Below are 17,512 nucleotides of genomic sequence, written 5' to 3'. Positions count from 1 at the left end.
TCTCTCTACTGTTTTCCTACCAGGATCAATGAAATTCACAAAATACCCAAGCCTTGGTTAACTCAAACAATGGTACCAAAATGGCGGTCACAAACAACAGTATGCCTGCAAATGTGTTTGTTTGGCCCATAGAAATTTTCTTAAAGAATAGAGTCAGTTGCTAATGTTTAGAAATTGGCAATTTCACATTTGGCCTACAGCACTACAAGGCTGGTTGGAGCTCAGTACCTGTTGCCCCTTTCAGTTAGAGCATTTGCCTCTGACCTTCCTCCCTTATTAATGTTAATTCTCAGTTTGAAAGGAAAATTCAACCTTTTGGATAATGAAATAAATGGGACAGTCAGTTATCAAATGATTATATATCCAAAGGACTATAAATCACTCTATTATAAGGTCACATGCGCACAAATGTTCATTGCAGCACTGTTTGCAATAGCAAAGACTGGGAACCAACCCAAATGCCCATTGATGATAGACTGGATAGGGAAAATGTGGCACATATACACCATGGAATACTATGCAGCCATAAAAAACAATGAGTTCGTGTCCTTTGCAGGGACATGGATGAACCTGGAAACCATTCTCAGCAAACGGACACAAGAACGGAAAATCAAACACTGCATGTTCTCACTCACAGACGGATGTTGAACAGTGAGAACGCATGGACACAGGGAGGGGAGCATCACACACTGGGGTCTGTGGGGGGAACTAGGAGAGGGACAGTGCGGGGTGTGGGGAGTTGGGGAGGGATAACATGGGGAGAAATGCCAGATATAGGTGATGGGGAGGAAGGCAGCAAACTACATTGCCATGTATGTACCTATGCAACAGTCTTGCATGTTCTTCACATGTACCCCAAAACCTAAAACGCAATAAAATATGTATTTAAGAAATAATAAAATAAAAATAAAACACTAAATATAATAATAGTGATGCAACCACAGTGACAATAGAATTAAAAGTGCTACACATGTAAATAACTCCTCCTTTCCCCCATTCCCTCTTTAAAAGTAATGGAATATTATGTCTGAAAATTAAAAAAAAATGTACAAAACGTTATCAAGGACACACTGTGCAAAAGAATTCTCATATTTGCAAAAGGCTTTACCAGAATATCCCTAAAATGATGAGCTCATTTAAATTATTGTTCTTTTATAAAGGCTTGAATTTAGTGCAATTTCTTAGAAATGCCTCTGATAACACAGGCTGTGGTCCTCCTGCTTTTAAATAGTTTCTGTTGCTCAAGGCACCATGACTAGCATGGCAATGCTGGGGAGGGTGAAATGGTAGCAGTGCATGTAGGTGTTAGAATTGCTTAATGTTTTTGGAGCCTTAGAAGCCTGAGTTCAAACCCTGGCTCTTACATATTCTAGCTGTGCATTTTTGGGATACCTGCACAACCTCTCTGGGCCTGAGTTTTTATTTTGTTTTGTTTTTGGTAAAATGGACTTGTGTGAGTAGGAAAGTATATTTGAGTAGGAAAGAATACATACACACATACGTACTTAATAATTTATATGTTTATATAATGATTATCTATGTTACTTTAACATGGTGCCTGGCACGTTGAAATAACACACCTTATTATGGCTACCATTGTTTTTCTCTTTATGGGATTCCCTAAGAAACCCTTTTTGAAATTCCTCTCAATTCTGATCTGACCACTTCCTAGCATTTATTGAAAAGCTTTTGAACATTTGATTAAACAGTGCCCTATGGTAGGTAACTTTTCACCTCTAGTGAAAGTAAGAGCAGGAATAACAGCCTGTACTTAGAAAGAAGGAATCACTTGTTAGCAGTATGGTAGTGATGATATTTGGCAATAAAGCCAGCGCTCCGGTGAAGTGGATTGGGGCTGAAATCCTGTGGAGAGCCTGGGATACCACAAGACCCAGTTCAGCTGTGGTTGCTCTGAGTGAGAGCCCCTCCCCTCCACCTTCAGCAGGGCTCACTTCCTTCTAAGCCATCATCCTGTTAACTCTGCACATCCCACTTCTGTGCAGGAGATTGGTGTCCAGTGTTGTTACTTGGAAATAGGTGGACAAACAGTGGAACTCCATTCTGTCCCTTCTCTTGTGACTTTCACACCTTTTACTCTGCAGTTCTTTGAGTGTTCCCTGTCACTCTGACCTTTTCCTTTCTCCTTGTGCTCTGGGCTGCTGGAAAGAAGACACTCAGCAAGAAAAAGTGGCAGAACTAATTCTCTTTTTGTCTTACGTGATAAGACTTTCAGGACCTTATTTCTTCCCCCACTGTGGCACACACTGGTTATCTTCTTCCAATATCTTTTCTTCCTGTCTTTTTTTATGCTGAAATTTAGGAGGGCACAGGACAAAGACTGTATTTCCCAGCTTCCCTTGCAGCTAGGGAGGCTTCGTCCATCAGTTCTCAAGGGTGGATGACTGAAGCTGCTGTTTCGTGCACTCAGAAGGAGAAGCAAGCCCTCCCTCCTCCTTTCTTTCCATTTTCATGGCAGCCGGAATGTGGCTATGGTGCCGGGGAGCCACCACTGACCTGTGGATGATGGTAACACTGTACTGGTGTGGTGCATTGAAGATGAAGGAGACTAGGTTCCTGAAACTGTGAAATTTTCACATCAGCCCTGGTATGTGTATACTCAGACAGCTATACAACAAATAAATTAGCTTTTTCCTCTTTAAGCCACTGTTACTTTTGTCTTTGTGATGACTGAAGATCTAGAAACTTAGACACACACAAAGATAATGCCATCTCTTTGTGATTAAAGGTTTTGTTTGGATCTGTAACTCATGGCCAGAAGTTGCTGCTGCTATATCACAGGAGCTTTTGGCTTGATTCCTAAGGCACTGTAAAAGACAGAATTTGGAATTAGAGCAACCTGGATTCGAGTTTGGCTCTGCTTCTTATTAGCTGTGTGACCCTGAGCAAATTAATTAACATTTCTAAGCCTCAGTTTTCCCATTGGTAAAATGGAACAGTAATGCCTAACTCAGAGTTGTGAGCATTTTTGTGAGGCACTTAGCCAGTTGCCTACCTAGCATAAGTGAATAATCAAAATGGGTAGATACATGTATCTGATGGGGCTATCCTTAGCAAAGAAGACAGAGGTGGTCTTTGATGACCAAAAAAAAATTTGGATGGCTGTAGGGTTTTGAGTATTTGTTGTCATAATGAGTCATCAGGCATTCTTTGATTCAATTGTTGTGATAGACAGAGGCGTGAAACCCCCAGCCACAGGTCTGGAGCAACTCTACAAATGGCTGTTTGTGTTCTTCCTTTCTCTTTCATCCGATGTTTGCTTCATGTGAACATCTCCCCAAAGTCATTACGTTAAATTATGAATTCCTTTACACATTCCTCTTGTCATACCAAAGCTCTTCTGTTATGCTAGAAGTTAGGAAGTACTTTTCTAAAAAAACAAAATTCAAACATATTTGAATTCTATCTCATGGATTGCACTTTGTAAAATTATAATTTTCCAAGTCTTGCTTATATGGGTAAGTTAAATATTTTTACTTTCAGAAAGGCGCCTATCTCTGGCACATCCTTCAGTGTGTTATATGCGTATGTCTAGATATAGCTTAGATAATCTTTGATATTTGACTTAATGGGATCATAGTTACGTTATTTTGGTCAGTATGGTGGTAGTAATAAATAACTATTCATAGGTAACGTTCAGATTTTACATCTGTGTAGTGTTTGTGAAAAGCAGGAGAGGCTAGGGATTTGGATACAAATTCTGTAGTTAGACTATCTGAGGTTACATTTCAGCTCTATACTTATTAGCTTTGTGACATCAGCATGTTTCTTAACACTCTGAGCCTCAGTTTCTCTATGTGTAAAATGAGGAAAATGATTTAAGTCTCAAGGGATTGTTAGGAGGATAAAATAAGTTGGTGTTGTAGCCTCTTACTTTGCAAATATATGCCAACCCCAATTGTTAACACAATGGTATTTGTGTATTTAAACATGGAAAAAGTATAGTAAAAACATGATATTATAATCTCATGAGACCACCGTTGAACAAGTAAACTGTCAACCAAAGTGGCCTTACAAAGCTCATGCCTGCAGTTGGCAACAGTTACTGTACAGCTTGCAAAGCCTAAAATATTTTCTTCTTGGCCCTTTATGAGAAAGGGCTGATTCTGGTTGTCGGTAAATTCAAGGTAGGTTTTCATATGGGAACATGACTCTGGTTCTAACTCTGCTACCAAACTTGCTTATTTCCTTAGCCATTTTACTTTACACTTGGTTTCAATTTTCTAATCTCTCTATTCCATAGGATTACTTTAAGAATCTGAAGAGACTATGACAGTGCACTGAAAAGAACACAGGTTTACAATACATTGCTAAGTGAGGAAAACCTAGCCTATATAACAATAGGTGCCATTTGAAACCATTCTTTGTTTTAATATGTTTCTGGAAAAATTAATAGAAAAATATGTAAAGTAAACTCTAAAGACAGGTGATGCAGGGGTAGTGGGATTATGGATGATTTTTCTGTTATATAATTCTGTTTCTTTGGCATTTTTTTCAGAGTTTTATGCATTGACATATTATTAGAGAAGTTATTTTAGAGTAATAAAAGAATAAGAGCATGATATAAAGATAGAGGGAGCAGGAATAACCTAATTTAACAGTGTCTTGGGCCTCTTTAGCCCCCATTCTATGTTGTGCTGAAAAGAAAGAAAAGATTCCATGCCAGAGAGTGTCTCATGCAAACCACATCGCAGTGTTTTATGTGCTACCTGGAAACAGAGAGACATACTGCTCTTTCCATAGTTTTTCCGTCTTGGCACTTGAGCCTGGCATCACCTGTCTGGGCTTTGGAGATTGTGCTGAGGATTTGCGAATTCCTTAGAACCCCACAGAGCTCTCAGATGATGTAGGACCTCTGTGCTCAACAGTGAGCAGCAGACACACCCGTATCCACTTGTAAAATGGCTCCTGGCCAGTTCCACTTTTTAAGAGCATCCATCTAGGACCTAGGAACAGGACTGCCAGGTCCCCACAGCCACTGGCTTTGAACGTCAGATGTCCATCCATTGGGGTGTTGCATACAGAGCTGAAAATAGGGGTGGAATAGGCTGGCTTAAGCGAGGCTTCCCTACTGGTGGGCATGCCTGGTCTTGGAGAGAAGGAGTTCCAGTTGTGGGCGCCACCTCACTCAGTCCTGGACTTACCACTCCCATGCAGGCAGCCTGCTCAGTCTGTCAGGAGCCACCCTTTGTATGAATGTGTTGTTTTGGAACCTCTAAGATGAATGGGGTTTAAACAATTTCTCCTTTGTTCTCCAGGGTCTGGGCAGACCAAATGCTCTCCAGAAGGCATCTCAGCAGGTGTCCTTGGATGTGTGTGCTTTATTTAGGCTTCCTCAAGCTATAGGTCTTAGTGGACAGCCTAGATGGAAAAGGCAGCAGCCAAAAAAGAAAATTCAAGAATAGTGAGTGTTGTTCAACTTCATTAGAGGGAAACTCATTCACCATCATACATCCTCAGCTCATACTGTGTTTTTGTTCTTAAGATAAAAGTCAGAGGCAATATAACTCAGTGGTTAAGCAGTCAGACCAGAGTCAAGTGCACCTGCCTTTTAGTCCTGGTGCTGTCATAAACTGGCTGAGTGCCCCTGGGCATGATCCTTGGCCTTGGGAAGCCTTTATTTCCTCATTGGTAAGAGGAAGATATTTAAAAGTACCTACATCATGACATTGGGACAATAATGAGGTGTTGTAACGTGATGCTTAGCATAGCGTGGGGCACACAGTAAGTAATCAGGAGTTGAGCGTTCATCTATTAAGACATCCTTTGGCACATATAGCCCTTAGAACAGTTGCAAAAGTTCCATGTATCAGTCATCCATCTGAACATTGCATGCTTTCTAAGTTTCAAAAACTGTCATGCCCAAAGTTGAACTTGAGTACAACTTACAGCTTTTTTTTTCTTCTTACCAGTAAAATCTTTCTTAAACCCAAAAGTTCCTACCATTCTCCTATTTTATTAATAGAACAACAATAATACCAACAGCAGCAGCAAATACTTAAAACCATGCTATTTTACTCATTATCAATTAACCCTATGAAGTTCAAACTTTTGTCCCCATTTGGTAGATTAAGAAAATGAGGTACAAAGAGTTTAAGTAACTTGCCCAAGGTTATACAGCTGAAAAATGATAGAGTTGGAATTGAAACTCAGACTGTCTGGTTCTGGACCCCTCGCTCTTAACCACTAGCTGAAGAATTTCCCAAGTAGCAATCCTTTTATCATTTCCACAGTTTAGTCTAGCCTGCCGTTTAAGAAGACATAGACAGTAATAGTTGTGCACATTCAAAGCAAGGTTTCACTCTGGCCTTGGAATGAAATGAATCATGCTTATTCCTTGAATGCTTTTTTTTTTTTAGATGGAGTTTTTTGCTCCTGTTGCCCAGACTGGAGTGCAATGGCACCATCTCAACTCACCACAACCTCCCAGGTTATAGCAATTCTCCTGCCTCAGCCTCCAGAGTAGCTGGGATTACATGCATCTGCTACAATGCCATGCCAAGCGAATTTTGTATTTTTAGTAGGGGTTTCTTCATGTTGTCCAGGCTGATCTCAAACTCCTGACCCCAGGTGATCCTTCTGCCTGGGCCTCCCAAAGTACTGAGATTACAGGCATGAGCCACTGCACCAGGCCTTTTTTTTTTTTTTTTTTTTTTTTTAAAGTTTCACTAGCTCTGTGAAATGCCAAACAAAGTGAATCCGATATATGCTTTAACTCTCTCTAGGTAGCTCAAGAGAATAATTAAATGAGTTATTAAGTTGAGAAGAATTAATATCTTTCTGTACCTAAATCTTTGTGCTTCTATTTCTTAGTCTATCAGTAATGAAGGCTTCCACTGGGAATTTCCTAAAGCAAGATTCCTCAACCTCAGCACTTTTGACCTTTTGGGCTAGAGAATTCTTTGTTGTGGGGCCCCTCCTGTAGGTTGCAGTAAAGGTAGCAGCATCTCTGACTTCTAACCTCTAGGTGACAGCACCACGCACTTTCCTCATGCAACAACCAAAAATATCTTTAGATACCCCTAAATGTCCCGTGGGGTGCAAAATTGTACCAGGTTGAGAACCACCACACTAATGTCCCACTAGGTCTCTTTTAGAACTTCTGGGTCCTGTCACTGCCACAGCAGGCCAATGTGACCTTGGACATCTTATAACTCCTCTGCGCTTTGGTTTCCTCATCTGTGTTCAGAAGGGCATGGTAACCCCTTCCTGTAGGATGACTGAGAGAATGAAATGAGAATGCCTAATTAAATTACAGTGGATGTTATATGTAAGTGTAGATATTTTACAGTTCATTTCCTTCCAAGTCCAAAATTCAACAATTCAAATCACAATTATAGTTCTTAGTTTCACTCCAGATGCTAACATATGTATGTGATAAATCAATTTATGTTTCTCTGGAAGACAACTCCTGGGAATGAAATTTAGAGTAATTCTCTCCTTTTTCTTTTTTTGCTGAATTTATATATTCCTTTCTTTTTCTTCTAACAACTACAGAAAAGTCTTTCATATTATTCAATATGAAGGATTGCCTCAAAGATCAAGGCCAACTCTTTTGAATATCCACTAGCAGTTGAAGAGGAAATGAGTTTAAATAGCAGCCCCTGGGATTTAAGTTAGATATAAGAAGGAACTTTCACACAAAGCTATCAAACAGTGAGAGTTCATTGCCAGGGCAGATGAGAGAATCGCCTCTCTTAGAGACTGGTAAAACCTAGAAAGCCATTCATCTGGACCATCTGGAGTAAGACTTCTAAATTTGGGAAGCATGCTAAACCTTGCCCTTTTACCCTTGAATAATCTGTGATGTGCCAAGCCTTCTCAGATTCTAAGAAAGATTCTGGAACGATTCAATGGTTCTACCCCTCCTCCCTCTCTCCTCTCATCACATGCTAAAAGCAGAATCTGAGAAACAGTTGGCTAAATTTTCGCACTTAAGACCTCAACAGAGGCAAAAACAAAAGCAAGAAATAATGATTTCTTAGTTGTCAGCAAATTAAGACTATTTTGAGTGTAAGTTTTTAATTACTGAGCACCTGGCTGGACAGAGGTCTATGGTACTTCATCAGCCAGAGCACACCTGAATTACCCCTGCAGCATCTTAAGAAAGATGAGTACTTGGGTCCTAACTCTGGATTGTGAATTCAGGAAGTCTGAGGAAGTGCCAGGTAACTGTGACTAACACACACAGACAGACACACACACACACACACACACACACACACACACATGCTCTGTCTGTCTCTCTCTCTCTCTTCTCATCTCAGACATGATACTTAGGGACTTTGGAGCTTTGTGATTCTGTGTGCTTCAGATCTGTGTATCTCCCCATCTGTAAAATGATGATAATAATAGTACCAACCACACAGAGCTGTTGAGATGGTGGCATAATTCAAACCTTATGCTTAGCACAGAGCCCAGCATAGACGTGGCTTCGGTTTCCATTAGCTGGTGTTGACATTTGCATTGTTGCCACCTCTGTCCTAGAAACTTTGGGCTGTTCTTGACTCCCTGTTTTATTTCCTAATTATCCAATCTACTGGCCAAATCCAGATGATTTCAAATCTTCAGTTTTTCTATAACCTATCCCCTCCTTTTTTCCAGGCTCACCTCTCTGGTTCATGCCACTCTCCATCTTGTGTAGACAACAATCGGCCTCTTCACTGATCTTGTTGCGTCTCCCCTTCCTGACTTTTCTCCAAGACCCAGTCAGAGTGATCTTTCAAACGTACAATGGGTACTACTCCCTGGCTTAAAATGCTTTACTGCATTTAGGGTAAACCATCTTCTTCCCATGGTTTACATGGCCCTGCCTGCTGTGATCCCAAAGGCATCACCTCATGCCACTTTCTGCCCTGCCCACTGTGTTTGAGCCACAGTGATCTCTGGCCATATTGGGCTGTACTTCAGTTAGGCTGGGTTCTTTTCTGCCTCTAGACCTTTGTACAGTGCTCCTTCTAAGAATCCCCAGCTCTTTGTTTAGGCAACAGCTTCTTACTTGAGGTCTCAAGCATTATTACCTCTTAAGAGAGGCCTTTCCTGACCACACCCATCCAAGTACGTGTATTACTTTCTATCAATATCTTATTCTTTCATAGTGCTTTGTAATAATTTTGTTTGTTGGCGTACTTGTGTTTTGTCACACTCTCTTGCCACGATGTAAAAAACATGCAGGCAGAGACCATCTTTGTTTTATTCACCAACCTGTCTCCAGCAGCTAGTTCAGTGCCTAACAACATGGTTTATGCTCAGGAAATATTTATGGGATGAGAATGAATGAATGACAAATGAATGGGTGACTGAGTTTATGTTTTTTATTATCCATTCACTTATCCACAGACATTTGTTGAATAGCTCCTGTAGACAGGACATAAGCTGAGAACCCAAAGAGGAGAAGGGATGATGTTATTTAGGATGCATTTGAGTGTTTTAATTTTCCCAGAGCACTTGGACTGATTTTACTTTTTGGACACAGTAAGTTGTATAATTGTATAATTTTTCCTTTTCCACATTGGCTGCTACAAACTTAGAACCAAATTTGTGGCCCATACGTCTTCTTGGTATGCAATTTAGCCTCATTCTTGGACCCATTTCATGTTCCCGTCCTCATTTTTCTTTCCCTTTTGTTCCTATTTTTAATTTATGCCATCTTGTATTTTTTATATCCTTATAAGCTTCCTTAAATTCTCCCTGAAACAAGACAAAGTATCAATCAATCAATATATTAAAATGTGAAGAGAAGAGCTTTGTGAGAGGTATAAATAAAGTGCTTCTTGCATGAAAGATGGAGGTATTTCCCACAGCTTCTGTAACCCTAGGGAGCAGGGAGGAGAGGTGAGAGCCTTCTCCAAGGGAGATCCAAACACTTAGTAGGCACAGGAAATATGAATTCAACTGAGAATTTAATTCTGGTTACTGGTTATTTTGCCTGTTTTGACCGCACACTGGAGCTCTAGACTTCATGCTGTTTTTTCTCATTATTTTCTTTCTCTAGGAGTACCGTATAATTTTCAAAATAATTGCGAGTCATCCACCCTACTTTTTCTGAAAGGCTCTCACAAGCTTTCACATAACTCTGTATCTTACTGAATTCTCAGCTGACCAAGGCTGTGATGGATGTGGGCCAGGGTTTGCTGGTTCTCCTCTTCTGTCTGTTGTTGCATTGGTTTAAGGGACATTCTGATTCAGAAGTGGGTAGTTAGGAGAATCTAAAGCCTTTTCTGGATTCAGAGAGCTTCGTGCACAAATGCTTGTTATGATGGTGACCTCACCCTTCTCATGGCTCTGAATCCTCCATGTGCCCCAAACTCCCAGATTGGCATCTCCCTGAACTCAGACTTGCATAATCAATGGCTGCCCCAGTGTCTCCTTTTGTTTGGCTACCAGACTTCTCAAGCTTAACAGGGCCAAAATTGGACTCCCGGTCTTCTTCCCAAATCCCATTCCATCCATAGCAATTGATGACAATTCCATTTATCTCATTTTTCTCAGGCCAAAAACTTTGGAGTCACTTTTGACTCTTTTCTTGCTCTTACACCTCACATTCAGTTCACCAGGAAGTGCTGTTGGCTCTACTTTTTTTTTTTTTTTGAGACGGAGTCTCACTGTGTTGGCCAGTCTGGAGTACAGTGGTGCAATCTCAGTTCACTGCAACCTCTGCCTCCCAGATTCAAGCAATTGCCCTGCCTCAGCCTCCTGAGTAGCTGGGACTACAGTTGCGTGCTGCCACGCCAAGCTAATTTTTGTGTTTTTAGTAGAGACAGGGTTTCACCATGTTGGCCAAGCTGGTCTCAAACTCCTGACCTCGTGATCTGCCCACCTTGGCCTCCAAAAGTGCTGGGATTACAGGCGTGAGCCACCACACCCCGCCTCTACTCTTAAAATATACACAGACCCTGACCATCTCCCATCACTTCCATTGCTACCACCCTGGTTGTAGTCGCTGTCATCTCTTGCTAGATTCCATCAACGGCATCCCTTCTATCCCAGCCCCCAGCAGGGTCCTTGGAATGCATGTCAGGTCTCTAATCAGAACCCTTCAGTGGTTCACCCATCTTCCTCACTCACCATGTGATCAACAGCTCCTTTCCTCACCCCCAGTTGCTTTCATTTCTCATCTAGTATTGTACTCTCTCAGGCCCACTCTGCTCCAGCCACACTGGGCTGTTCGTAGTTCCTGGAGCATGCCCCTGCCTCAGGACCTTTGCACCAGCTGTTCCTTTTGCCTAGAATGCCTTTACTTCCTTCAAGTCATTCCTTGGTCTACTTTGACGATCTATTTAAAATTTAACATTCCTACCCTGGTGCGCTCAGTTCTTCCCCAGTGTACTGCTTTTCTTTATGAAAAGCACTTATTACTTTCTAATATTTCATTTACTGATTTATTTTTTGTGTGTCTGCCCCTGCTAAATGTAGTCACTCCCTCCCTCCCTATACACAAGGTCAGGAATCTTTTGTATTCACTGATGTATCCCAAGGACCTAGAACATTGTTTGGCACATAGTGGGTTCTCAGTAATCTTTGTTGAATTAATGAGTGAAGCATCACATCTTCTCAAGATGGAGTGATTCTACTCTCTTACTCTCATTTAACCTGGCACACTGTCCTGCTTTAGGAAGCACTCTATAAGGTTTTAATTACATTGATGAGGCTGGGGCGAATTCCTCCTAAATAAATTGTGACTTAACAGCACCTTCCATGTGAACCTCACATAATTCTTTAGTAACCTCTCTTCGTGAGCCTCCTGGATCCATCTGGAAATCATTCCAAAAAACATCCATCCTATATAATAGATCACTATTTTCCTTTTTCATATGACTCTGGCTCCCCAGAGCCTGCAGTCAGCGTCAAGATGGATTTCTTATCTCTGTTGCTTCATTAAGAGTGTACATATTTGGTTGCCAATGCTACGGTCCTCCACAGTGTAGTTTGTTGCAACAAAAGAAAGTGTTTGCCAAATGATTGGTCAGCATATGTTATAAAGCCACACAGACACTCTTTATGTAACTGGGAAATACTGATCCCAATTAGTGACAGATGAAAGACCAAGAAGGAAAGGCTATGTTACTTTATTCAAAGGAACTTAAGGATTTGATGTAAAAGTGTAGGGGTGGGGTGGAGAGGAAGAGGGAAGGAGAGGCAGAGAATAGAAAAGGAGCAGATTGTGGGTGATGGAATAACATTCTGGAACCAAGGAAATGAGGATTTAGCATCATAGGTGCAGTTATTTGTCTTCCTGATTCCTAGTATTCTTCAAGGTAATAACCTTTCCAGGTCAACTGGTCTTATGCATCTGCTCTTTGGAGGAGAAACATTCGTGGGTTTTCTGAAATGGCAGTGATTGGAGCTGACCTCCCCAGGAGCAGGAGCCCTGCCTATGTGCCATGCTCAGCCCCCAGGTAGGTTGGTGAGCTGCAGTGCATACACAGTTGAGGAAGCAGGCCCAACTCCTGAGGTTGGCAGCCATTTGTGAGCTCAGCAGCTTATAATCCTGCCTGCCTTTGGAAGTGACTCACCTACACTTCGGGAGAGCATGTTAGGCGAGCCTGGCCTCTTCTTTGAGAATAAATATTTGACCTGTTGATGTTCTCCAGGCGTCTTCCTAATTAGGAAACTCGGACAGATCTCTAAGAACAAAACCAAACATGGGTTCCCATTGCAGGGCAAAGAGCCTTTCCCTTCTGTTAAATACCAAAGCCTGCTGCACGGAGATTGCTGGTGTCTCAAAGGCATCTCTTAGGCTCATCTCCTGTGAAAACATTTAATAGTGGCATTTTGATTTGCTTCCACTGGGAAAAGAGAACTTCCTTTATCAAGACCAAATATTTATCAGGTAAAGAGTTTCCTTTGTTTAGCATTGTTTGGGCAATGCCTGCCTGTAAATGTAAATGCTTGCAGGACAGACAAATATACTTTTTTTCAGGTGGTGAGATAGCTGACCTCTAAATTAAAGGACCCACGGTGGATGATGCTCTTTTCTAACACTTTGCATGCCTGAGGGTGCCATAAAAATAGCCTCTTGTTCACAATGAAGCTCCCTGGAAGGTTTTAAAATTGAGTGAACTCGAGAATTTATCATTGTTAGGTCATAGAGGAATTTTTTGATTGTATGATGTAGCTGAGAAGATATCTGTAAGAGTAACTCAGACGTCTGAATCACAGACTAAACGGGACACTGAATGTGCTCATCCTGACATCTGTGGTTTGGGTTCAGACTCCTCTACTTCAAGTTACTCTTCTTTAGCTAACACTTTTCTCTGGATGAAAACCAGCCTTCCCCCCACCCTCCCTCTCATGTCAACAGGAAGATATTTTACATTAAGAAAAGATTCCTAGGAAATGAAGAAAGAGCTGGGAGTTGGGCTGAAAAACTGCAGACGGTTCTTGAATCGAGTGATTTTTTTGTCTTTCTGTCTGGTTGGCAAGGTGGCGTCACCTGCATCCCACTGACACATTCATCCGAGAGTAAGTCCAAGCTCAGGATACAAAAGGCAGTCTGTGGCAACACGTTCCATAGAACAGCTACGATGAACATTAAACATGTTTAATTATCAGCCCAGATGTATATCCTGTGCATTCTAGCAGAGGAGGGATGAGAAACAGGCTCTTCTCCGTGGTTAATAATGTCATATCTATCTTTGGATAGCATCTGATTACAGCCGTGTCTATTATTTAAAAGGTTCTTTAAAAAAACATGACCACAGGGGAAAATGGAGTGGCTGTTCTCTTCCTGCCATCTGCAGATTATGTTTTAATCATGCCGCATCTAAAGATGCAGTGTTTTCTGATGAAATTTGTCAAAACTAATAAGGCAATTTTCTAACCTATGGTAACCCCACTTAAGTAATTTATGTAATTACTTAGGGCAACCCAGGCCTGCTCTAGGTTTTTAGGCCATGTTATTCTTTTTTTTTATTCCCTTCAAGACCTACTTGGGATGAACCAGTACCCCTAGGTTAATCACTTCCACTTGAATCTTGTAAATGTATGTGCAGCTGCATTTTCAAGGAATGAAAACATTACTCTTTAGACCGTTTGCTTTATTTATATGGAAGGAGATTTTGATGATAACAGCTTAGAGGGCATGATACTTTGAGAGTCTTGGGAGAGAGCTGAATGATAGAGAAGCAAGACCTCCTTGAAGCTGCCAGGGTCCTGGAAATCTAGACTACTACGCTGTGAAGGTATTTAGCCAAGCCTGGGGTGGTGGGAAGGGGTTGTGGGGGGAGCTTGCAGGGAAGAAAGCATTCCTGTCAGACTGTACTCTGTGGAAGCCTGGGGCCCTACATGTTCCCTGAATGGGTAACGACTTGTGGTGGCATACCAAAACTCAAAGCAAGGGTCAGCAAACTGTAGCCCCTATTTTTGTACATAAAGTTCTGTTGGAAAACAGCCATGTGATTTGTATCATTATGACATGTGGCAGCTATTATGTTTCAGTGGCAGGACTGAGTATGACCTCCAGAGTTAAAAATGTTTACTATCTGACCCTGAACAGAAAGAGTTTGCTAACCCTTGAACTGAAAGAATGGATTTTTAATGTATAGGCCACAATTTCCCAAGGGTATTCATTGATGGCCATCAGTGTAATGAATGCTCTGAAATTATATGCAGAATATTTTATGTCTGCACATGCCCACATACGATTTTCTGGCGAGAGAATGCATGGATTATAATAGGTTTTCCAAGGTGTCTGTGATCCTAAGATGAAGATCCTTAACTTGAAAGGATATGCAAATTTTACCCCAGTTTACACTCTTGACTTCTGCTTTCCCTTGTATTCTTTTTTTATCCTAAACTCTTTAGGATCCTGCTAAGTAATTGGTCTAAAAAATAAATTATATCTGAAGTCTTATATCTGAAGTCTAAGAGGAAAGTATTTTATTCCATAAGAATAGTTTTAACCAGGGCCTTTCATGCTAGAACCTTAAGATGTATGTTATAGGAATGGCATGAGAAACTGGAGAACGGAGGGGTGGGAGAGGGGGCTGCATGGCCAGGAAGGTGTTGGCTGGAGTGGTGTGGAAGTTTGGGTCCTGCTTAAAGAGACAGTAAGGGCAGTTATCTTTCTGGCTATAAAACCGTAATCAGGCTATAAAACCATAACAGTAGCTTCTCTTTAACAATGTGTAAGGCAGTATGCTGAGCATGTCATATGAAATAGCTGACTTCATGATCAACATCACAGCAAATGGGTGTCTATAATATTAGAAGAGTGGCCAGCACAAAGTATGCACGATGTAATTGTTAGTGACCTTTTAGCATTCTCAGCCTCACCATCCCCATTTATCATTTGAGGAAACTGAGACTTGGACTTGTTCAAGATTTCCCAGCACTCCAGTAGGAGAGGAAGAACTGGAAGTTGGGTCTGTCAGCTTCAGAGAAAGTGGAAGCCAAGTCTGTCCAGTTTCAAAGTTTTCACCTTTTAAAAAACCCTATTCTGACCAACTCTACACACCCCAGGATGTGGGTTCTCTTTCAAAAGGTACCCAGAAAGGCTCCTATGATATTGGTATTAAGAGACATATCTTCTCCCACATTTCCACCTCATCTCACTTTCCTGAGAACTTTACGTTGAGTATGTTGGTTCCAAACCAGTGGATCTCAAGCCTTGCTGTCCATCAGAGCCACCTAGGACAGATTGTCCTTTGCCATGCCAGGACCATCTGTGTCAAAACCTCTGGGGGCAGGCCCTGGAAATCTGTGTATGTCACAAACCTCAGTAGGTAGTTATGTTCTGGTCAGCCAAGCATTGGTCTGTCAGCTGTCACTTGGACACCCCTATTCTAGATGCCACCCAGATTCTGGCCATGTAAGGCCATCAGGGTGAGGGCAGGGGTGTGTAACTGCTGCTAAGAGCTGACTGCTTGAACCAAGGTGACTCACCTCCCGCCCCTTTTGGAAACAGGCAAGATGTTCCCTCTTTGCAGTTGGGTCCTCCTGTCCAAACAGAGCCAGCAGTCTGTGGGTGGTCCCAGGCATGCAGGAGGGCTCCGTTCTGGCAGAGCCAAGAGAGAACAGGCTGAGATGCAGTTGGTTCTTAGGAAGGGAATAGAGAAAGGTGGGGGTGGTTGGCCCAGAAACAGCAGGATTAGGAAGTCATTCGGAACTCCAACTGGAGCTGGAGGAGGAAGAATTTTTTTTTCTTTAGGCCTCATTTTAAGGTCTTTACTACATCTTCATTTAATTCATAAGAGCCATGGAAGTTTAGAACTGTCTTTAAAAAAAAAGGAAAAAGAGGAAGAGAAAGTAAAGAAACGCACATTATAACAAATTATAGCCCTGCAGTTTAAATCCATGCAGGTCTAAATTACGTACTGACTGAAAGAATGAGAGGGGAAGTCTATGGGGTTGGAAGTGGCTATGGAACCCAGCAGGTGAGCTTGCCAGATTGTGCATGAGAAATCTGCACCCCTCAAAACAATTAGAGCAAGGTGCTCTGTGTGTGCCTGTTTGTGTATGTACGTATTTGCTAGTCTGCACCAGTCTTTTGCGGGGGTCGGAACAATTAACCTTGTTTTTCCTTTTAGCTAGAGGTTTGGAAAGAACTTGAAGCATTTAAAGTTTGGAAAGTACGCAGGGAACAGACGTATTTATGTTAAACTCGATATTTGAGAGTCTTCTTTCCTCCGAAGCAACATGAGTAACTACCAGTGGGAATTGAGTACTTTTGAGTCATGCATGTAGATTTCTGTCTGGCTTTTCCTGGTGAGCTGATGTCCTTGGAATCTCAGGGGTATATGAAAACGTCATTCCTAGTGTTTTGCTAAAGCACTCTTCTCCTTCATTAACTCATGCAGGGGGAATGTCATCAGTGAAATGTAAATTGACCGTATTATCTTGGCTAATTAAGTTATTAATTAGACACGTAAGATCCTTTCACAGTCTAACTTCTCTAAATTATTTGCTGCTCAAACCCATCCGGATAGAAAGTTTGGATTGGGATGCAATCTCATGTTCTGTTAGTATATGGATTTAGGAAGAGATGGTAGATGGAGTCAGCCTAATTAAAATGAAAATCTAATTAGTTGAGGAGAAAGAGAGAAATTCAGTGTCACACTTTTACCACATTAACAGTCACTTCTCTCCCAACCATATTCCTTTGGCTGAATTGTTCTTATTTAGAGACCAAGACAGAAGCTCAGTTTCCTTTCTGGCTTCCCTGCCCCCTTGGGGAACGGGAACCAGATTAGAAGCTTGACTCTTCCAGAGAGTATTAGAAAATGCCAGAGAGAACTGGCTTCTGAGCTGGTGTCTGTGTTAATTATAATCCAGGGCCTGGAGGGACCTCATTGCCTGGCTACTCATCGTTATGTTCATTATTCCTCAAGAATAAAAATATTTCTGTCTTTAACAGCAGGCGGGTACAGAAGTGGGGCTGGGCCAGGCTTACAGGGAGCCACTGAGCTCCAACCTCTGACCTGACTCATCAGAACTGTGTTTAGGATGGGTCAATAATGGAAGTGGCCCTAGGCCCTTATTTTTATACAGCAGC

At 41.6% G+C, this 17,512-nt stretch overlaps 1 protein-coding gene across 4 annotated transcripts in view; it reads left to right on the top strand.

Moving 5' to 3' along the window:
* Window positions 1–17,512, top strand: part of PRICKLE2 (prickle planar cell polarity protein 2) — a 395,296-nt gene that overhangs the window by 112,226 nt on the left and 265,558 nt on the right. Inside the window, exon 1 of one of the 4 annotated variants that reach the window (XM_074404504.1) lies at window positions 836–12,850. The exons of the other annotated variants lie outside the window; for them this stretch is intronic. The gene's annotated coding sequence lies outside the window, so the exon portion shown is untranslated. Of the gene's footprint in view, window positions 1–835; window positions 12,851–17,512 lie in introns of those variants that run through there. 4 annotated transcript variants of the gene reach the window in all.

The sequence above is a fragment of the Saimiri boliviensis genome, chromosome 8, assembly GCF_048565385.1.
Source record: "Saimiri boliviensis isolate mSaiBol1 chromosome 8, mSaiBol1.pri, whole genome shotgun sequence".
NCBI classification, from domain to species: Eukaryota; Metazoa; Chordata; class Mammalia; order Primates; family Cebidae; genus Saimiri; species Saimiri boliviensis.
The sequence above is the reverse complement of the archived record's forward strand: the minus strand, read 5'-3'. Positions and strand labels throughout refer to the sequence as shown.